Here is a 19426-nt window from a genome sequence, read left to right as displayed (position 1 = left end):
CTGCTCCTGGTCCACTAGCTCCTGGTCCAGGGCCTCCTGGTCCCTCCACTTTCTGCCAGTCCTCACCTCAATGCCAACTTCAGATCCTTTGGGATCCCTGAACTCCCAGGGTGAGGGTTAGGGTCAGTTTGTTCCAGCTGCCATAGAGGGCCATGCTGCTGAGACTGAGGGTTAGGCCCAAGCAATGTCACAAATAGCTTTAATAGATGAGAGATGAGATGAGATGGGATGAGATGATCTTGTTGAATAAAATCTGAACTCTTCTTTTCAGGTGTCATCATCTTAAACTGTAATAATCTAAACTCTTCTTTAATAATCTAAACTCTTCTTTTCTAAACTCTTCTTTAATCATCTAAACTCATCTTTTCTAAACTCTTCTTTAATAATCTAAACTCTTCTTTTCTAAACTCTTCTTTAATAATCTAAACTCTTCTTTTCTAACTCTTCTTAATAATCTAAACTCTTCTTTAATAATCTAAACTCTTCTTAATAATCTAAACTCTTCTTTTCTAAACTTCTTTAATAATCTAAACTCTTCTTTTTCTAAACTCTTCTTTTCTAAACTCTTCTTTAATAATCTAAACTCTTCTTTTCTAAACTTGTTCTTTAATAGTCTAAACTCTTCTTTTCTAAACTCTTCTTTAATAATCTAAACTCTTCTTTTCTAAACTCTTCTTTAATAATCTAAACTCTTCTTTTCTAAACTCTTCTTTAATTATCTATAAACTCTTCTTTAATAATCTAAACTCTTCTTTTCTAAACTCTTCTTTAAAAATCTAAACTCTTCTTTTCTAAACTCTTCTTTAATAATCTAAACTCTTCTTTTCTAAACTCTTCTTTAATAATCTAAACTCTTCTTTTCTAAACTCTTCTTTAATAATCTAAACTCTTCTTTAATAATCTAAACTCTTCTTTTCTAAACTCTTCTTTAATAATCTAAACTCTTCTTTAATAAACTAAATTCTTCTTTTCTAAACTCTTCTTTAATAATCTAAACTCTTCTTTAATAATCTAAACTCTTCTTTTCTAAACTCTTCTTTAATAATCTAAACTCTTCTTTTCTAAACTCTTCTTTAATAATCTAAACTCTTCTTTTCTAAACTCTTCTTTAATAATCTAAACTCTTCTTTAATAATCTAAACTCGTCTTTAATAATCTAAACTCTTCTTTTCTAAACTCTTCTTTAATAATCTAAACTCTTCTTTTCTAAACTCTTCTTTAGTAATCTAAACTCTTCTTTTCAGGTGTCATCAGTCCTCAGCAGTAACATTGTCGTCCTGCTGAGTTTGTGAAAGTTTAAGGAACTTCGAACCGCCACCAACTCCATCATCATTAACCTGGCATTCACCGACATCGGAGTGGCAGGGATTGGATATCCGATGTCTGCAGCATCCGACATCCACGGAAGCTGGAAGTTTGGATACACAGGATGTCAGGTAGGACTAACCCAGGATGGACTAACTAACCCTAACCCTAACTGCTGGGTTAGGGTTAGGGTTAGGGTTAGTTACTGCTGACTCAGGGAAATCTTCTGCTTTATTGCTTTTGGAATTGTCTGCAGCCCTTTGACACAGTGGGCCACAGAATCCTTCTGACCCTAACCCTAACCCTAACCACACCTGTGGGCATTAAGGGTACTGCACTTCATCTGATCTGTCTAACACAAGTCCAACATTCAGTCATTCACTTTCTGAATCCGCTTTATCCTCACTAGGATCACGAGTTAGGGTTCAGGTTGGGGCCTATCCCAGGGTTAGGGTTAGGGTTAGGGTTGGGGCCTATCCCAGGGTTAGGGTTAGGGTTAGGGCCTATCCCAGGGTTAGGGTTAAGGTTGGGGCCTATCCCAGGGTTAGGGTTAAGGTTGGGGCCTATCCCAGGGTTAGGGTTAGGGTTAGGGTTGGGGGCCTATCCCAGGTTTAGGGTTAAGGTTGGGGTCTATCCCAGGGTTAGGGTTAGGGTTAGGGTTAGAGCCTATCCCAGCTACATAGGGGTGGAGGCGGGTTCACCCTGGACAAGTCGCTGGAACTTCTTACAGATGTTTTTTCCATAAATCTTGTCCAGTCCGTCTCCTCTGTGTCACTGATCTGCGGTGTTCCCCAGGGTTCTGTTTTAGTGCCTCTTCTTTTTGCTTCCACTGGGCTCTGTTTTTAAAAACTACATGTTGCTTTTCATTTCTTTGCAGATGATGTTCAGGTGTACCTGCCAGTAACGGCCAACGACAGCCCTCTGCACAATAAAAACCACTGCAGGACTGTCTCAGGTGTGCAGTTATGGACGCGCACCAACGTCCTGAATTAAATACAGATAAACACAGATGGTGGTCGTTGGACAACGAACCCCCGACATGGATGGACAGTGGGATCGGTCCTTTGTCCTCCCACTGCTGTTCTGGCAGTGATTGTGGATCCTTCAGTTTGATAAAGTCCAGTCCAGTTAGGGTTTGTTTAGCTTGGGTTAGGGTTATTTTAGCCCGGGTTAGGGTTTGTTTAGCTTGGGTTAGGGTTAGTTTAGCTCGGGTTCGGGTTGTTTAGCTTGGGTTAGGGTTATTTTAGCTCGGGTTAGGTTTGTTAGCTTGGTTAGGTTATTTTAGCTCGGGTTAGGGTTTGTTTAGCTTGGGTTAGGGTTTGTTTAGCTTGGGTTAGGGTTATTTTAGCGCGGGTTAAGGTTTGTTTAGCTTGGGTTAGGGTTAGTTTAGCTTGGTTTGTGTTGGTGACCATACCCCCACATGTGTTTTTTAGTCCTGTACTTGGATGGGTTAAGGTTAGGGTTAAGGTTTAGGCTCTGTTTCCTTCCAGTATCCTACTAAACCTCAGCTCACCCTCAAACAACCAGTTGCAGAAGGAAAGTGTCACATGATCACCAAACAAACACTTTACAGACTAAAGCTGTGAGCTCGCTGACGCACATTCACATTCAGTCGTGTGGATTCTTGGGCAGATTATCTTCTCTTTCCTCCATTCGCTGTTATTTTAGTGATTCTACTAATCACCACCACACAGATTTACCACAACACTTTGGATTTCACCTGTTTACAGTGTCCCAGAGTTCCTACAGAACTGGAAGGATTTATTGAACCGATCAGAGGATTCAGGGAGAGTTTTTCAAATCAACCAGTTTATTTCAGCAGTAAACCACAGCAAACCAGTAAAAACACAATCCCGGTTTATTTCAGCAGTAACCACACAAACCAGTGGAAACACAATCCCGGTTATTTCAGCAGTAAACCACACAAACCAGTGAAAACACAATCCCGTGTATTTCAGCAGTAAACCACACAAACCGGGAAAACACAATCCCAGTTTCCATCAAAGAGTAAAAACTCTTGGAATGATCTCAAACTCCCTTTGCAGCATTGGAGGGTCACTGACAGGAACTCCAAACTCTTGGTGGGATTGAATTTTGTTTCATTAAATTAAAATAATAGATTTTTGTCTTCTCAGATCTACGCAGCTCTGAACATCTTCTTCGCATGGCCAGTATTGGTCTGCTGACCGTGGTGGCCATCGACCGCTACCTGACCATCTGCAGACCAGATATAGGTATGGACCTAACCCTAACCCAGATATAGGTGCGGACCTAAACCCTAACCCTAATCCAGATATAGGTATGGACCCTAACCCTAACCCCAGATATAGGTATGGACCTAACCCTAACCCAGATATAGGTATGGACCTAACCCTAACCCAGATATAGGTATGGACCTAACCCTAACCCTGACCCAGATATAGGTATGGACCTAACCCTTACCCTAACCCAGATATAGGTATGGACCTAACCCTAACTCTAACCCAGATATAGGTATGGACCTAACCCCTAACCCAGATATAGGTATGGACCTAACCCTAACCCTGCACATGCCCATACTGACCACACAGTTTTAACCCTAACCCTACTGAAGGGTTTAACCCTATAGAGCCCTTTTTTCAGCCTACATCACATAAGTCTAAAACTTTTAGATCATCCTCCACGGGCCGACTAGTCGGCCACCCCGAAAACAAACGCGAAACAAACTACAAACTCTCCTCCACTGTCTGACCTAAAAACAAACTACAAACACCCTCCACTAAAGGGTCAGGGTCAGGGTTAGGGTTACGGTTAGGGTCCTGTTCTTTACTGTTTCCTTTCTGTTGTTTTTCTCCAGGTCAGAAGATGACAGTTCGTTCTTATAACCTCCTCATCGCGGCCGGCGTGGCTGAACGCTGTGTTCTGGTCGTCAATGCCGGTGGTGGGCTGGGCTGGATACGCCCCCGACCCCACAGGGCAACATGTACCATCAACTGGAGACACAACGACCGCGTGAGTTCCACCCTGACCCTAACCTTAACCCTAACCCTAACCCAACCTGAGTGATGGTGCCTTCAGGTTCTTCAGTGCAGTGATGGTGCATTCAGGTTCTTCAGTGCAGTGATGGTGCATTCAGGTTCTTCAGGGCAGTGCTGGTGCATTCAGGTTCTTCAGTGCAGTGATGGTGCATTCCGGTTCTTCAGTGCAGTGATGGTGTGTTCTGGTTCTTCACAGTGATGGTGAATTCAGGTTCTTCAGTGCAGTGATGGTGCGTTCAAGTTCTTTACAGTAATGGTGCCTTCAGGTTCTTCAGTGCAGTGATGGTGCGTTCAGGTTCTTCCACAGGATAGGGTTAGGTCTAACTCTCACTCTTTCTTCCTCAGGTCTTTTGTCTCCTAGGGTTAGGGTTTGTTTCTAACTCTAAATAAATGAAGGTCCGCACAACCCAGTGAGCTCACTGGTGTGCGGACCTTCATTTATTTTTTCACGTTCTACTTTTAGGGATCCTGCACACCTCTAATTTTGGATTGTGTGTGTCGTTTACCTTTGTTTCTAACTCTAACCCTGTTCTTTCCTCCTCAGGTCTTTGGTCTCCTAGGGTTAGGGTTTGTTCTAACTCTAACCCTGTCTTTCCTCCTCAGGTCTTTGGTCTCCTAGGGTTAGGGTTTGTTCTAACTCTAACCCTGTTCTTTCCTCCTCAGGTCTTTGGTCTCCTAGGGTTAGGGTTTGTTCTAACTCTAACCCTGTTCTTTCCTCCTCAGATCTTTCATCTCCTACACTATGACAGTCATTGCTGTGAACTTCGTGCTTCCTCTGTCATCATGTTCTACTGCTACTATCATGTGTCTGTGACTGTGAAGAGAACCAGAGCCTCCAACTGCCTGGGACAGTGTCAACGTGGACTGGTCTGACCAGATGGACGTCACCAACGTAAGAACAGCCCTAACCCGAACCCTAACCCTAATGTGCTCACTTTGATAGTGTCTGTAGTTTGTCTGTAGTTTGTCTGTAGTTTGTGTCTCAGTTTCCTTCTCCTGTGTCTGTTGCAGATGTCAGTAGTTATGATCCTCATGTTCCTGGTTGCCTGGTCTCCTTACTCCCTGGTGTGCCTCTGGGCCTCCTTCGGGGACCCTGGGTCCATTCCTGCCTCCATGGCCATCATCGCTCCGCTCTTCGCTAAGTCCTCCACCTTCTACAACCCCTGCATCTATGTGGTCGCCAACAGGAAGTAAGAGTCCGCCTGCTGTTGAGGACCTGTGGACATGGACCAGGATCTGGTCCTGTGTTGGACAGGTTTCAGGTCCAGGTTCTGGAAGTGGTCTGTGGTGGACTGTGGTGGTCTGTGGGCTAAGACCACAGGTGGTCTGTGGTGGTCTTTGGGATCAGACACAGGTGGTCTCTGGTGGTCTTTGGGATCAGACCACAGGTGGTCTGTGGTGGTCTTTGGGATCAGACCACAGGTGGTCTCTGGTGGTCTTGGGATCAGACCACAGGTGGTCTGTGGTGGTCTTTGGGATCAGACTGCTTCTGTCCCACTTCCAGGTGTAGGAGGAAAAGCCTAAGGCCTAGTGGCTCCACCTTCACAGTGAACACCCATAATGCATTTCAACACCCCTGCTGTTTTCATATAGTTCACAAGACCACACGTCCCGGGTTTCCCATCTGGACTGATGGATGCAGGAAATGTGACCCATGGGTCAGGGGTTCTGGTGTCACAGAGTGACCAATCCAAACTGTTCTGGTCACAACAAAAGAGACAACGGTCATATTGAATTGAATGTGTGTTTTTAGTCGTATATTTAAACTGAACTGAAGGCGTTTTTAGTCGTATTTAAACTGAACTTAAAGGAGTTTTTAGTTGAATACTTAAACTGAACTGAAGGCAGTTTTTAGTCGTATATTTAAACTGAACTGAAGGCGTGTTTTTAGTTGTATATTTAAACTGAACTGAAGGTTGTGTTTTAGTCGTATATTTAAACTGAACTGAAGGGTGTTTTAGTCGTATATTAAACTGAACTGAAGGCAGTTTTAGTCGTATATTTAACTGAATGAAGGCGTGTTTAGTCGTATATTAAACTGAACAGAAGGTGTGTTTTAGTCGTATATTTAAACTGAACTTAAGGTAGTTTTAATTGTATATTTAAACTGAACTGAAGGTTTGTTTTTAGTCGTATTTAAACTGAACTGAAGGTGTGTTTTGGTCGTATATTTAAACTGACGGTGTGTTTTAGTCGTATATTTAAACTGAACTGAAGGTGGTTTTAGTCGTATATTTAAACTGAACTGTAGGCTGTTTTTAGTCGTATATTTAAACTGACCTAAAGGCGTGTTTTAGTCGTATTTAAACTGAACTGAAGGTGTGTATTTAGTCATTATTTAAACTGAAGGTATCTTTTAGTCGTATATTTAAACTGACTGAAGGTGTTTTCAGCGTAATTTAAACTGAACTGAAGGCAGGTTTTAGTCGTATATTTAAACTGAACTGAAGGCAGTTTTAGTCGTATATTTAAACTGAACTGAAAGCGTGTTTTTGTGTTGATATTTAAACTGAACTGAAGGCAGTTTTAGTCGTTATTTAAACTGAACTGAAGGTGTGTTTTTAGTCGTATATTTAAACTGAACTGAAGGCGGTTTTAGTCGTATATTTAAACTGAACTGAAGGGTGTTTTTAGTCGTATATTTAAACTGACGGTGTCTTTTAGTCGTATATTTAAACTGAATGAAGGCCTGTTTTTAGTTGTAGATTTAAACTGAACTGAGGATGTTTTTGGTCGTATATTTAAACTGAACTGAAGGGTTGTTTTAGTCATATATTTAAACTGAACTGAAGGCGTTTTTAGTCGTATATTTAAACTGAACTGAAGGGGTTTTAGTCGTATATTTAACTGAAGAAAAGGTGTGTGTTTAGACGTATATTTAAACTGAACTGAAGGCGTGTTTTTAGTCGTATATTTAAACTGAACTGAAGGTGTGTTTCAGTCGTATATTTAAACTGAACTGAAGGCAGGTTTAGTCGTATATTTAAACTGAACTGAAGGCAGTTTTTAGTCGTATATTTAAACTGAACTGAAAGCGTGTTTTAGTTGTATATTTAAACTGAACTGAAGGCAGTTTTAGTCGTATATTAAAACTGAATGAAGGTGTGTTTTAGTCGTATATTTAAACTGAACTGAAGGCGTGTTTTTCGTCGTATATTAAACTGAACTGAAGGGGTGTTTTTAGTCGTATATTTAAAACTGACGGTGTCTTTTAGTCGTATATTTAAACTGAACTGAAGGCGTGTTTTTAGTTGTATATTTAAACTGAAATGAAGGGTGTTTTTGGTCGTATTTAAACTGAACTGAAGGCGTGTTTTTAGTCGTATATTTAAACTGAACTGAAGGTGTGTTTTTAGACGTATATTTAAATGAAGGCGTGTTTTAGTCGTATATTAAACTGAACTGAAGGGTGTTTTCAGTCATATATTTAAACTGAACTGAAGGAATTTTTAGTCGCATATTTAAACTGAACTGAAGTTTTAGTCGATATTTAACCTGAACGGAAGGCGTGTTTTTAGTGTATATTAAACTGAACTTAAGGGAGTTTTAGTCCTATATTTAGATGAACTGAAGTTTTTAGTCGTATATTTAAACTGAATGAAGGGGTTTTAGTCGTACATTAAACTGAACTGAAGGAGGTTTTTAGTCGTATATTTAAAGTGAACTGAAGGTGTGTTTTAGTCGTATATTTAAGGAACTGAAGGGTGTTTTAGTCGTAGTATATTTAAACTGAACTTAAGGCAGTTTTTAGTCGTATATTTAAACTGAACTGAAGGCAGTTTTAGTGGATATTTAAACTGAACTTAAGGGAGTTTTTAGTCGTAATTTAAACTGATTGAAGGCAGTTTTTAGTTGTATATTTAAACTGAACTGAAGGTGTGTTGGGTATATTAAACTGACGGTGGTTTTTAGTCGTCTATTTAAACTGAACTGAAGGTGTTTTTAGTCATATATTTAAACTGAACTGAAGGTTGTTTTTAGTCGTATATTTAAATGAAGGTATGTTTTAGTGTATATTTAAAGAACTGAAGGTGTGTTTTAGTCGTATATTTAAACTAAAACTTAAGGGAGTTTTTAGTTGTATATTAAAACTGAATGAAGGCAGTTTTTAGTCATATATTTAAACTGAACTTAAAGGAGTTTTTAGTTGTATATTTAAACTGAACTGAAGGCAGTTTTAGTCGATATTTAAAACTGACTGAAGGCGTGTGTTTTATTCGATATTTAACTGAACTGAAGGTTTGTTTTTAGTCGTATTTAAACTGAACTGAAGGCGTGTTTTTAGTTGTATATTTAAACTGAAGGTATGTTTTAGTCATATATTTAAACTGAACTGAAGGTGTGTTTTAGTCGTAATTTAAACTAAACTTAAGGGAGTTTTTAGTTGTATATTTAAACTGAACTGAAGGCAGTTTTTAGTCATATATTTAAACTGAACTAAAGGAGTTTTTAGTTGTATATTTAAACTGAACTGAAGCAGTTTTAGTCGTATTTAAACTGAACTGCGGCGTGTTTTTATCCGTATATTTAAACTGAACTGAAGGGTGTTTTTAGTCGTATTTTTAAACTGAACAGAAGGTGTTTTTAGTCGTATATTAAATTGAACTTAAGGTAGTTTTTAATGTATATTTAAACTGAACTTAAGGTTTGTTTTAGTCGTAATTTAAATGAACTGAAGGTGTGTTTTGGTCGTATTTAAACTGACGGTGTGTTTTTAGTCGTATATTTAAATGACTGAAGGGTGTTTTTAGTCGTATATAAAACTGAACTGAAGGCTTGTTTTTAGTCGTATATTTAAACTGAACTAAAGGCGTGTTTTTAGTCGTATATTAAACTGACTGAAGGTGTGTATTAGTCATATATTTAAACTGAAGGTAGTTTTAGGTATATTTAAACTGAACTGAAGGTGTGTTTTCAGCGTATATTTAAACTGAACTGAAGGCAGTTTTTAGTTGTATATTTAAACTGTTTGAAGGCAGTTTTAGTCGTTATATTTAAATTGAACTGAAGGCGTGTTTTAGTTGTATATTTAAACTGAACTGAAGGTGTTTTAGTGTATTTAAACTGAACTGAAGGTGTGTTTTAGTCGTATATTTAAACTGAATGAAGGCGTGTTTTAGTCGTATATTTAAACTGAACTGAAGGTGTGTTTTAGTCGTATATTTAAACTGACGGGTCTTTTATCGTATATTAAACTGAACTGAGGTGTGTTTCAGTCGTATATTAAAGAATGAAGGTGAGTTTTAGTCGTATATTTAAACTGATGAAGGCGTGTTTTAGTTAGTGTACATTTAAACTGAACTGAAGGCGTGTTTTTGGTCGTATATTTAAACTGAACTGAAGGCGTGTTTTTAGTCGTATATTTAAACTGAAGAAGGCAGGTTTTAGGCGTATATTTAAACTGAACTGAAGGCGTGTTTTAGTCGTAATTTAAACTGAACTGAAGGTGTGTTTTCAGTCGTATATTTAAACTGAACTGAAGGCAGTTTTAGTTGTATATTTAAACTGTTCTGAAGGCAGTTTTAGTCGGTATATTTAAATTGAACTGAAGGGGGTTTTTATTGTATATTTAAACTGAATGAAGGTTTGTTTTTAGTCGTATATTAAACTGAACTGAAGGTGTGTTTTTAGTCGTATATTTAAACTGAACGAAGGCGTGTTTTTAGTCGTATTTAAACTGAACTGAAGGTGGTTTTTAGTCGTATTTAAACTGACGGTGTCTTTTAGTCGTATATTTAACTGAACTGAAGGTGTGTTTCAGTCGTATATTAAACTGAATGAAGGTGTGTTTTTAGTCGTATATAAACTGAACTGAAGGCGTGTTTTTAGTGTATATTTAAAACTGAACTAAAGGCGGTTTTTAGTCGTATATTTAAACTGAACTGAAGGTGTGTATTTAGTCATATTTAAACTGAAGGTATGTTTTTAGTCGTATATTTAAACTGAACTGAAGGTGTGTTTTCAGTCGTATATTTAAACTGAATGAAGGCAGTTTTTAGTTGTATATTAAACTGTTCTGAAGGCAGTTCTTAGTCGTATATTTAAATTGAATGAAGGCGTGTTTTAGTTGTATATTTAAACTGAACTGAAGTTTTGTTTTTAGTATATATTAAACTGAACTGAAGGTTTATTTTTAGTCGTATATTAAACTGAACTGAAGACGTGTTTTTAGTCGTATATTTAACTGAACTGAAGCCGTGTTTTTAGTCGTATATTTAAACTGAATGAAGGAAGTTTTTAGTCGTATATTAAACTGAACTGAAGGTGTGTTTTTGTCGTATATTTAAACGGAAGGTGGTTTTGTCTATATATAAACCAAAAGGTGTTTTGTCATATTTAAACGAAGGTTGTTTTTTTTCGTATATTTAAACTGAAGGGGTTTTTAGTGTATATTTAAGCTGAAGATGTGTTTTTGTTATATTTAAACCAAAAGTGTGTTTTAAGTTGTATATTCAACTGAAGGTGTTGTCTGTAGTGTGTATAGTTAAACCGAAGGTGTGTTTTTGTCGTATATTTAAACTAAGGTGTGTTTTAGTTGTATATTTAAACTGAAGCTGTGTTTTTTCGTATATTTAAACTGAAGGTGTGTTTTAGTTGTATTTTAAACTGAAGGTGTGTTTTAGTCGTATATTTAAACTGAAGCTGTGTTTTAGTCGTATATTAAACTGAAGGTGGTTTTTGTAGTATATTTAAACTGAAGGTGTGTTTTTAGTCGTATATTAAACTGAAGCTGTGTTTTTGTCAGCCCTGCGATGAACTGGCGACTTGTCCAGGGGTGTACACTGCCTTCGCCCCTATGTAGCTGGGATAGGCTCCAAGCGACCCCCGTGACCCTAGTGAGGATAAAGCGGGTTCAGAAAATGAATGAATGAATGAATGTGTTTTTGTCGTATATTTAAATGAAGGTTTGTTTTTGTCGTATATTAAACTGAAGGTGTTTTTGTCGTATATTTAAATGAAGGTTTGTTTTGTCATATATTTAAATGAAGGTGTGTTTTGTGTATATTTAAACTGAAGGTGTGTTGTGGTATATTTAAACTGAGGTTTGTTTTGTCATATATTTAAACTGAAGGTGTGTTTTTAGTGTATATTTAAACTGAAGCTTGTTTTGTCGTATATTTAAACTGAAGGTGTGTTTTTAGCTTATGTTTAAACTGAAGGTGTTTTTAGTCTTATGTTTAAACTGAAGGTGTGTTTTAGTTCTTGTTTAATTGAAGGTATTTTTTTAGTCTTATGTTTAAACTGAAGGTGTGTTTTAGTCTTAAGTTTAAATGAAGGTGTGTTTTTAGTCTTATGTTTAAAGTGAAGGTATGTTTTTAGTCTTATGTTTAAACTGAAGGTGTGTTTTAGTCTTATGTTAAACTGACGGAGTGTTTTTAGTCTTATGTTTAACTGAAGGTGTGTTTTTAGTCGTATATTTAAACTTAAGGTGTGTTTTAGTTGTATTTTAAACCGAAGGTGGTTTTTTTTCATATATTTAAACTGAAGGTGTGTTTTTGTCATATTTAAACGAAGGTGTGTAGTCGTATATTTAAAACTGAAGGTGGTGTTTAGTTGTATATTTAAACTGAAGCTGTGTTTTTTTCGTATATTTAAACTGAAGGTGTGTTTTTAGTGTATATTTAAACTGAAGGTGTGTTTTTGTCAGATATTTAAACTGAAGGGTGTGTTTTTAGTCGTATATTTAAATGAAGCGTGTTTTTAGTCGTATATTAAACTGAAGGGTGTTTTGTCGTATATTTAAACTGAAGGTGTGTTTTTAGTCGTATATTTAAACTGAAGCTGTTTTTGTCAGCCCTGCGATGAACTGGCGATTGCCAGGGTGTACCTGCCTTCGCCCTATGTAGCTGGGATAGGCTCCAAGCGACCCCGTGACCTAGTGAGGATAAAGCGGGTTCAGAAAATGAATGAATGAATGAATGTGTTTTGTCGTATATTTAAACTGAAGGTTTGTTTTTGCGTATATTAAACTGAAGGTGTGTTTTGTCGTATATTTAAACTGAAGGTTTGTTTTTGTATATATTAAAACTGAAGGTGTGTTTTGTCGTATATTTAAACTGAAGGTGTGTTTTTGTGGTATATTTAAACTGAAGGTTTGTTTTTGTCATATATTTAAACTGAAGGTGTGTTTTTAGTCGTATATTTAAACTGAAGCTTTGTTTTTGTGTATATTTAAACTGAAGGTGTGTTTTAGTCTTATGTTTAAACTGAGGTGTGTTTTAGTCTTATGTTTAAATTGAAGGTATTTTTTTAGTTATGTTTAAACTGAAGGTGGTTTTTAGTCTTAAGTTTAAACTGAAGGTGTGTTTTAGTCTTATGTTTAAAGTGAAGGTATGTTTTAGTCTTATGTTTAAATGAAGGTGTGTTTTAGTCTTATGTTTAAACTGAAGGTGTTTTTAGTCTTAGTTTAAACTGACGGAGTGTTTTAGTCTTATGTTTAACTGAAGGTGTTTTTTAGTCGTATATTTAAACTGAAGGTGTGTTTTTAGTCTTATGTTTAAACTGAAGGTGTTTTAGTCGTATGTTTAAACTGAAGGTATGTTTTAGTCTTATGTTTAAACTGAAGGTGTGTTTTTAGTCTTATGTTTAAATTGAAGGTATGTTTTAGTCGTATATTTAACTGAAGATGTGTTTTAGTCTTATTATAAACTAAAGGTTTGTTTTGTCTTATGTTTAAACTGAAGGTGTGTTTTTAGTCTTATGTTAAACTGAAGGGTGTTTTTAGTCTTATGTTAAACTGAAGGTGTGTTTTAGTCTTATGTTTAAATTGAAGGTATGTTTTTAGTCGTATATTTAAATGAAGATGTGTTTAGTCTTATTTATAAAAAAGGTTGTTTTTAGTCTTATGTTAAACTGAAGGTGTGTTTTAGTCTTATGTTAAACTGAAGGTGTGTTTTTAGTCTTATGTTTAAACTGAAGGGTGTTTTAGTCGTATATTAAACTGAAGGTGTGTTTTTAGTCGTATATTTAAACTGAAGGTGATTTTTTAGTCGTATATTTAACTGAAGGTGTGTTTTTAGTGGTATTTAACTGAAGGTGGTTTTTAGTTGTATATTTAATGAAGGTGTGTATTTTGTGCAGGTTCAGAAGAGCCATCATTGGGATGATCCGATGTCAGACCAGGCAGAGAATCACAATCAACACCCAGGTTCCCATGACGATGTCCAACAACCTGACCCAGTGACAGGACATGGACCAGGAAAAAACCTCCAAGACGACCTGTCACACCCACACAAGTCCACACGAGTCCACAACAAGTCCACACAAGTCCAATGAGTCCACGAGTCCACAAGTCCACACAGTCCACTCGAGTCCACATGAGTCCACACAAGTCCACTTGAGTCCACGAGCCACACAAGTCCACTCGAGTCCACACAAGTCCACTTGAGTCCACTTGAGTCCACTCGAGTCCACACAAGTCCACTTGAGTCCACATGAGTCCACACAAGTCCACTCGAGTCCACACAAGTCCACACAAGTCCACTTGAGTCCACATGAGTCCACTTGAGTCCACATGAGCCCACACAAATCCACATGAGTCCACATGAGTCCAAACATGTCCACTTGAGTCTTCATGAGTTACACAAGTCCACATGAGTCCACACAAGTCCACACAAGTCCACTTGAGTCCACATGAGTCCACACAAGTCCACATGAGTCCACACGAGTCCACACGAGTCCACACAAGTCCACATGAGTCCACGAGTCCACACAGTCCACACAATTCCACTTGAGTCCACATGAGTCCACACAAGTCCGTCCCTGTGGATTGGTCCATAGTACCACAGGAGGATCAGGGCTGTGACTCCACCCTGTTCTTCCAAAGATGGACTCCAACGTCCTGGACACTGATGGAAGTCCCTGTAACTGGTCTGTGGTGGTCTGGTCTGTGGTGGTCTGGTCTGTGGTGGTCTGGTCTGTGGTGGTCTGTGGTGGTCTGGTCTGTGGTGGTCTGGTCTGTGGTGGTCTGTGGTGGTTCTGGACTCTTCCATGTTTTCTGTCTGTTGTTCCTTTCATCCTGTCCTTCTCTGTAGATTAATGTCCAAATATGAACATGTGACTGAATAAACGAACACTGGAAACAAACACGTGTCTGTGGAGTCTGTCCTTAGACAAGCATAACTGACCATCTACTGAATCAACTGACCATCGAATGACCATCCACTGACCATCCACTGACTGTCCATGACATCCACGACCATCCACTGACCATCAGCATTATGTAGTTATTGGGTTAGAAAAATCATAGTGAGTCCCAATGCAGCAGGGACTGCCTACCGTTTATACATTCTGTAACATGACTGACCGCCTACCGTTTATACATTCTGTAACATGAATGACCGCCTACCGTTATACATTCTATAACATGACTGACCACTACCGTTTACACATTCTGTAACATGATGACCATCTACCGTTATGTGTTCTATAACATGACTGACCGCCTACCGTTTATACATTCAACATGACTGACCGCCTACCGTTATACATTCTATAACATGACTGACCGCCTACCGTTATACATTCTGTAACATGACTGACCACCTACGTTTACACATTCTATAACATGACTGACCACCTACGTTTATGTTCTATAACATGACTGACGCCTACCTTTTATATGTTCTATAACATGACTGACCGCCTAGTTATACATTCGTAACATGACTGACCGCCTACGTTATACATTCTGTAACATGACTGACCGCCTACCGTTTATACATTCTATAACATGACTGACCACTACCGTTTACACATTCTGTAACATGACTGACATCTACGTTTATGTGTTCTATAACATGACTGACCGCCTACCGTTTATACATTCTGTAACATGACTGACCGCCTACGTTTATACATTCTATAACATGACTGACGCCCCTACCGTTTATACATTCTATAACATGAATGACGCCTACCGTTTATATATTCTGTAACCATGACTGACCACCTACCGTTTACACATATAACATGACTGACCACCTACCGTTTTACGTTCTATAACATGACTGACGCCTACCTTTTATATGTTCTATAACATGACTGACCGCCTACCGTTATACGTTCTATAACATGACTGACCGCTACCGTTTATACATCTATAACATGACTGCACCTACGTTTATACATTCTATAACATGATGACCACCTACGTTTATACGTTCTATAACATGACTGACCGCCTACGTTTATACTTCTATAACATGACTGACCACCTACTGTTTATACATTCTATAACATGACTGACCACCTACCGTTTACACATTCTATAACATGACTGACCGCCTACCGTTTATACATATAACATGACTGACGCCTACCGTTTATACAATTCTATAACATGACTGACCGCTACCGTTTATACATTCTGTAACATGACTGACCACCTACCGTTTACACATTCTAACATGACTGACCACTACCGTTATACGTTCTATAACATGACTGACCGCCTACCTTTATATGTTCTATAACATGACTGACGCTACCGTTTATACATTCTGTAACATGACTGACCGCCTACGTTTATACATTCTGTAACATGACGACGCCTACGTTTATACATTCTGTAACATGACTGACGCCTACCGTTATACATTCTCTAACATGACTGAACCTACCGTTTACACATTCTGTAACATGACTGACCATCTACCGTTATGTGTTCTATAACATGACTGACCGCCTACGTTTATAATTCTGTAACATGACTGACCGCCTACCGTTATACATTCTATAACATGACTGACGCCTACCGTTTATACATTCTATAACATGACTGACCACCTACCGTTTACACATTCGTAACATGACTGACCATCTACCGTTTATGGTTCTAAACATGACTAGCCTACGTTTATACATTATGTAACATGACTGACCGCCTACGTTTATACATTCTATAACATGACTGACGCCTACGTTTATACATTCTATAACATGACTGACCGCCTACGTTTGTACATTCTGTAACATGATGACCACCTACCGTTTACACATTCTATAACATGACTGACCACTACCGTTTATACGTTCTATAACATGACTGACCCACTTTTATGTTCTATAACATGACTGACCGCCTACCGTTTATACGTTCTATAACATGACTGACCGCCTACCGTTTATAATTCTATAACATGACTGACCACCTACCGTTTATACATTCTATAACATGATGACCACCTACCGTTTATACGTGCTATAACATGACTGACCGCTACGTTTATACATCTAAACAGGATGACCACCTACTGTTTATACATTCTATAACATGAGGACCACTACCGTTTACACATTCTATAACATGACTGACGCCTACCGTTTATACATTCTATAACATGACTGACCACTACGTTATACGTTCATAACATGACTGACACCTACCGTTTTACATTTCTAACATGACTGACCGCCTACCGTTTATACATTCTATAAATGATGACCACCTACCGTTTACACATTCTGTAACATGACTTACGCCTACCGTTTAAATTCTATAACAGACTGACCGCCTACCGTTTATAATTCTAAAAATCACTGACACCTACCATTATACATTCTATAACATGACTGACCGCCTACGTTTTATGTTCTAAAAACATGACTGACCACCTACGTTTATACGTCTATAACATGGCTGACCGCCTATCATTTTTTAGTTCTATAACATGACTGACCACCTACGGTTATACGTTCTATAACATGATTGACGCCTACCGTTTTTCACATTCTATAGCAGATGACATCTACCATTTATATGTTCTATAACATGACGACCACCTACCGTTTATACGTCTGTAACATGACTGACCACCTACCGTTTATACATTCTATAACATGACGACCACCTACCGTTACATTCTGTAACATGACTTACCGCCTACCGTTTACACATTCTATAACATGATGACCGCCTACCGTTTATACATTCTATAACATGACTGACCACCTACTGTTTACATTCTATAACTGACTGCACCTACCGTTACACATCTATAACATGACTGACACCTACCGTTTCTACATTCTATAACATGCTGACGCCTACCGTTTATACATTCTCTAACTGACTGACACCTACGTTACACATTCTGTAACATGACTTACCGCCTACCGTTTACACATTCTATAACATGACTGACCGCTACCGTTTTACATTCTATAACATCAATGACCACCTACCATTTATACATTCGTAACATGACTGACGCCTACGTTTTTAGTTCTAAAACATGATGACCACCTACGTTTATACGTTCTATAACATGGCTGACGCCTATCATTTTTACGTTCTATAACATGACTGACCACCTACGGTTTATACGTTCAAACATGATTGACGCCTACCGTTTTTCACATTCTATAGCATGACTGACCATCTACCATTTAATTTTCTATAACATGACGACCACCTACCGTTTATACGTTCTGTAACATGACTGACCACTACGTTTATACATTCTATAACAGACTGACCACTACCGTTTACACATTCGTAACATGACTTACCGCCTACCGTTTACCACATTCTATAACATGACTGACGCCTAGCCTACGTTTTATGTTCTAAAACATGACTGACCCCTAGGATACGTTCTATAACATGGCTGACGCTATCGTTTTTTACGTTCTAAACATGACTGACCACCTACGGTTTATAGTTCTATAACATGATTGACGCCTACCGTTTTTCAATTCTATAGCGACTGACCATCTACAATTTTATGTTCTATAACATGACTGACCACTACCGTTATACATTCTGTAACATGACTGACCATACCGTTTATACATTCTATAACATGACCACCTACCGTTGAACATTCTATAACATGACTGACCATCTACTGTTTATGTGTTCTATAACATGACTGACCACCTACCGTTATATGTTCTATAACATGGCTGACCACCTACGTTTATAATTCTATAACATGACTGACCACCTACCGTTTACACATCTATAACATGACTTACCGCCTACGTTTATACATTCTTAACATGACTGACACCTACAGTTTACACATTCTATAACATGACTGACACACCTACCATTTATACATTCTATAACATGACTGACCGCCTCGTTTATAGTTCTATAACATGGCTGACCGCCTACCGTTTATACGTCTATAACATGGCTGACGCCTATCGTTTTTTACATTCTATAACATGACTGACCACCTACGGTTATACGTTCTATAACATGATGACCGCCTACGTTTTTACATTCTATAACATGACGACATCTACCGTTTATATGTTCTATAAACATGACTGACCACCTACGTTTATACGTTCTGTAACATGATGACCACTACCGTTTATACTTATAACATGACTGACCACCTACCGTTACACATCTATAACATGACTGACCACCTACCGTTTATAGTTCTATAACATGACTGACCACTACCTTTAACACTTCTATAACATGACTGACGCCTACGGTTTTACACTAAACATGACTGACGCCTACCGTTTTTTAGTTCTATACATGATGACCACCTGCCGTTTATACATTCTATAACATGACTGACCACTACGTTATAGTTCTATAACATGACTGACACCTACCGTTATACGTTCTATAACATGACTGACCGCCTACGTTATACGTCTCTGATAACTGACAGCTACCGTTTATACGTTCTATAATATGACTTACCGCCTACCGTTTATACGTTCTATAACATGGACTGACGCCTAACGTTTACACATTATAAACATGACTGACCGCCTACCGTTTATACGTTCTAGAACATGACTGACCGGCTACGTTTATACATTCTATAACATGACTGATGCTACGTTTATACGTTCTAGAACATGACTGACCGGCTACTTTTATACGTTCTATATATGACTTACCGCCTACCGTTTATACGTTCTAACATGACTGACCGCCTAACGTTACACATTCTATAACATGATGACCGCCTACCGTTATACGTTCTAGAACATGACTGACCGGCTACCGTTTATACATTCTATAACATGACTGACTGCCTACCGTTATACGTTCTAGAACATGACTGACCGGCTACTTTTTATACGTTCTATAATATGACTGACCGCCTACCGTTATACGTTCTATA

General features: G+C 38.2%; 1 pseudogene; it reads left to right on the top strand.

The window, feature by feature from the left end:
* Positions 1–152: 152 nt before the first annotated feature.
* On the top strand, positions 153–13506 carry LOC115415960 (visual pigment-like receptor peropsin; annotated as a pseudogene).
* The last annotated feature ends 5920 nt before the right edge of the window (positions 13507–19426 follow it).

This window comes from Sphaeramia orbicularis, unplaced genomic scaffold (assembly GCF_902148855.1).
Source record: "Sphaeramia orbicularis unplaced genomic scaffold, fSphaOr1.1, whole genome shotgun sequence".
Lineage (NCBI taxonomy): Eukaryota > Metazoa > Chordata > Actinopteri > Kurtiformes > Apogonidae > Sphaeramia > Sphaeramia orbicularis.
This window is presented reverse-complemented; position numbering and strand designations above follow the sequence as displayed.